Source organism: Rhinichthys klamathensis, unplaced genomic scaffold, assembly GCF_029890125.1.
Source record: "Rhinichthys klamathensis goyatoka isolate OS25496 unplaced genomic scaffold, OSU_Roscu_1.1 h1tg000138l_1, whole genome shotgun sequence".
Classification (NCBI taxonomy): Eukaryota; Metazoa; Chordata; class Actinopteri; order Cypriniformes; family Leuciscidae; genus Rhinichthys; species Rhinichthys klamathensis.
Genome location: NW_026606673.1, coordinates 517,033 through 519,699, shown reverse-complemented (window position 1 = coordinate 519,699; position 2,667 = coordinate 517,033). Strand labels below are relative to the sequence as shown.

Here is a 2,667-nt window from a genome sequence, read left to right as displayed (position 1 = left end):
ATTATATAACTTAAAATTTCAGGGTTTACAAATGTGATTGGGTGCATTGATGGAACCCACATTCCTATTAAAGCTCCTTCAGTCAATGAAGGAGACTATGTTAATAGCAAGTCAATCCATAGCATCAATGTGCAGGTGACAATACATTTTTTGGGTGCTTAATGTTTGAGTGTTTAAACCATTAAATCACCCTCATTACTGGTCCCCTAACTAGGTAATATGTGATGCAACCCACCTCATCACAAATGTTGAAGCCAAATGGACAGGGTCTGTACATGATGCCAGAATGTTTAGGAAGTTATCATTGTGCCACACATTTCAACAGGGTATGTTTTGCCTTACACAATGTTTTTTTAGGCAATTATACACTTTAACTACCTTTATAGGACACTTCAGTGGTTACTTGCTGGGGGACAGAGTACCCTTGTCTGCCCTGATGACACCCTACCCTGAACCAAAGGCACAATTCAACCTGGCCCACAGCAGAACACGGGTCAAGGTGGAAATGACCATAGGCATCCTGAAGGCAAGGTTTCAGTGCCTGCGTGGGCTCAGGGTCAGCCCAGAAAGGTCATGTGACATCATAGCTGCTTGTGTTGTTCTTCACAACATTGCCACACTTAGATGTGAGAGGGCCCCCCCTTCTCTCGATGAAGATGGCCAAGAGGAACCCCCAGTGAACCCCCAGTGAACCCAGTAGACCAAAGAGATGGCAGGGTGGTATGAGACATGATTTGCCAAAATCACTTTAATTAAAACCAGTTAACAGTGTTGTTCATTGTTTCTTTATTTCCTGTAACAAAATACATTTGTATTTATTGCTTTAGATTTCATTCAACAACAAATGACAGATTAATGTTCACATACTGTTTCCCACCTTAAGCTGGTGCTCCAGCAATTCAATTTCAAGTCTGGCCTTTTTTAGGTTAAGCCTTTTCTCCTCCATTTGAAGCTGTATAAGGTCCATCTCCTGCCACCTTTTCTTATTTGCTTTTGAAGGTGGACCTTATACAGCTCTTTGGCAGGCAACTAGAAAGACTGAAAAAGTCTGTAATACAAACACAGACCAAATATTTAAATGAGGAAGGAGAACTGCAGAACATTTCTTACACTGCTAAGATTCTGTGTGGAGGTAGATGGACCCTCAGCTGTATTAAAATCTGCTGCCATATTCTGTAAAATGACAATGACAATTTATTTATTATCTTATATGTTAAAAAGGGGGAATGCATTCTATGCATCATACCTCTATGGGCCTCCCCACATTTTCTGTTTCTGTCACAGCAGAAGTGGTCTCTTCATCATCATCCTACGGTGAAAATAAGGAAGGATGCTTGGTCTAGCAAACAGAAACCTAAAGACAATAATCACTTACAACTGTGACAGAGTGTGGTGTTGCAGGAGGATCCAATAATACAATGTGGCCATCAGCAACTGCAAGATAATTAAACCAATATAAGATAATCATGCATATTCAATACTCAATGTATATTCTTAAACAAATACAACTAAAGAAGGACATTAGTACATTTAAGAGTACTGGTAATAAGATTACAGTATACAGCATATGCAGTCAAAGCAGCATGCATACTGCACAAGTGAATCAATGACTGTAAAATGCATTCAAAATGCCTTTTTAAAATGGTGACAGTGTTGATGATTTTCTTTATTAAAACACTGACAAAAAAAACAGTGAAAACATCAATAAATCATAAGTATTAATATGGTACACCTACATTTTATTAGGCATAAGGATAAATAAAATATTAAGATACATTATCAAATTTTTGCGTCACAATGAAAGGGGAAAATAGCCCATTTATAATTTTCTAAACTCACGCATTTACTCTGTCCGTTATTTTTTGCCAAGCCAACTCTCTTTCTTTTGCTGATGCAGCAGTATTGTTTTTTTTTATTGTTTTTTTTTTTATATAATGGGCTTATAGTCTTCATAAGCAAGCATCAATACCTCCAACTCAGTTTCACCGAAGTATCGTATGTAGCTCGCTTTTTTTCTCCCTTGGTTTCCATGGTGACTCCTGAAATCGGCGATCCATTGAAAATGTCTTTATGTACTCGCCGTGCGCGCGCATTAACTCTGGGTTACCAATAGGAGGTTGATTAAACTAACTCCTCACAGGTGTTTTGGAACCGACATACCCAGAGTAAGCAAGTTTGGGGTTAACCAACCAAGAGTTCAAGGTTTATCTGACGGTAAGTTAACCTTGCTTTCTGGAATACACCCCAGACATCATTGGAGAGGAACGGAGCAGACAAGGCCACTTAAGAAAAGTGCAGGGCGTGTGCTTGCGATTGATTCAGCGAGAGTGAGGGGGCGGGGCCTTGATTTCGCGGCTTTACTTCCTGCTCACGACTGCGCATGACTGGTCCCGAAAACGCTACTGCGCAGACTCAAGTTCCAATATGTCAGCGCCATATCGGGACTCTGGCGGCTTCAGTTCTCTCCAATGGAAAAGAGCGAAGGGGCGTCGTCCATCTTTTTTACAGTCTATGGTATATTCTGGCAAACCGTTTGCCAATCACGTCTAGCATTTGGCAAAGCAAACTGTGGTACACGCCATTTACCAACAAGCGATGGGTAATTCGCAAAGCACAATGATATTTTCTGTTTTCCCAGCACTATACTATAGAACGGCATTAAGTAAG

General features: G+C 40.2%; 1 long non-coding RNA gene across 1 annotated transcript; it reads right to left on the bottom strand.

Moving 5' to 3' along the window:
• Positions 1-769: 769 nt before the first annotated feature.
• Positions 770-1,178, bottom strand: LOC130089867 (uncharacterized). Its single transcript, XR_008807607.1, has 2 exons — positions 1,111-1,178; positions 770-1,029 (listed from the first exon to the last, which is right to left on the bottom strand). It is a non-coding gene; the product is annotated as an uncharacterized LOC130089867 (long non-coding RNA).
• Positions 1,179-2,667: the final 1,489 nt, after the last annotated feature.